We start from the raw sequence: 1,210 nt of genomic DNA, 5'->3' as shown, positions 1-1,210 counted from the left end.
TTTATGGCACTTTGGCAATGCTTCCAAATCCTGAACACAAAAATAAGCTAAATGAGATGAAGAGAGGGTGATGTATGGAAAGAAGCCTGTGAGAGTGACTGAGAAAGACGGTAAGGAAGCCTGAGCAAGAACCTACCCGCAAAAGACAGAAAGTAAGAAAGTAGGGAGGCATTCCTCCTCTGCTCCTTCTCACAGCCTTTCAAACTCTGAATAAAAAATGACTCAGCTGAGTGAGAGAACTGAGTTAACAGGTAAAAGAAGTACATCAGGGCTTTAGCTATCAATGAGTTTCTTTACTCTTGTATTGGCATTGTCAATACCACTCTTGTTGGTGTCAGCCTTTTCTGTGATCTTCTGTATTTGCTGGTTTTGAGCATCAATTTCATTGCCCATATCCAGAGCCATGTTCTTTAGTATACCTAGGATGCTGCCCACTTGAGTCAGGTTCTCATCCATCTCATCTTCTCTGGCGTCATTAGTTATACGTTTAAGGTATGCACCACTGGCTGCTCCTGAGTTTGCTGAGGCTGACCATTTGTTATCAGGCTCGGTTGCTTAAATACTACTTTGCTAGGTGAGTTGTCACCACCATCTCCCCATGTTGCCTTATAGTTCTTTCCAGATTTAAAGTTCTTTGTCCTATTACAAGAGCAGACTCAGAGGTCACAACACTTGTTGGGTTCTGTTAAAGTCTTCTCTGCCTCTCTCATGTCTTAATTTATTTGGTTCATGTCTTCTTCTAAGTGATTTAGTTGTTCCCCTTGCTCTTCCAGCATAGTGATGGTCTTGATTCCTGCATCCTGAGACTGAATGGCTAAACCCAGGATTCTCCTTGTGCTTTCCAGAGACTCATCAGTAACCTGGTGAGCCCGCAGCTGAATTTCTTCTGGTGACAGATTATCCATGATGAATCAAACTACTGGACACAGAAATATGGATACTCTGTCCCGCTGACCAGCTCCCTCAGCTACTTTCCAGAAGGCTCACCTTGCTGCTCTGGCCACCCCTCTTCAGCCCTGGCAGTTCTTGGACTCTAAAAGATTGGACAGGGTGGGTGATCACTCATGCCAATTATATTTAATTGCATGATAAAAGACACAAGGGAATAAAGACATTTCAGAGGAAAGAAAAGAAAAATACAAAAATCATCACCTAAGATTTACAATTATTTATTCTGTCATAACAGGTTTTCATATCACTTTCAATTGAT

At 42.0% G+C, this 1,210-nt stretch overlaps 1 pseudogene; it reads right to left on the bottom strand.

Annotated features, from left to right (window-relative positions):
* Window positions 1-273: 273 nt before the first annotated feature.
* LOC110295434 lies at window positions 274-905 on the bottom strand (annotated as a pseudogene).
* Between the last annotated feature and the right edge of the window lie 305 nt (window positions 906-1,210).

Source organism: Mus caroli, chromosome 5, assembly GCF_900094665.2.
Source record: "Mus caroli chromosome 5, CAROLI_EIJ_v1.1, whole genome shotgun sequence".
NCBI lineage: Eukaryota > Metazoa > Chordata > Mammalia > Rodentia > Muridae > Mus > Mus caroli.
The sequence above is the reverse complement of the archived record's forward strand: the minus strand, read 5'-3'. Positions and strand labels throughout refer to the sequence as shown.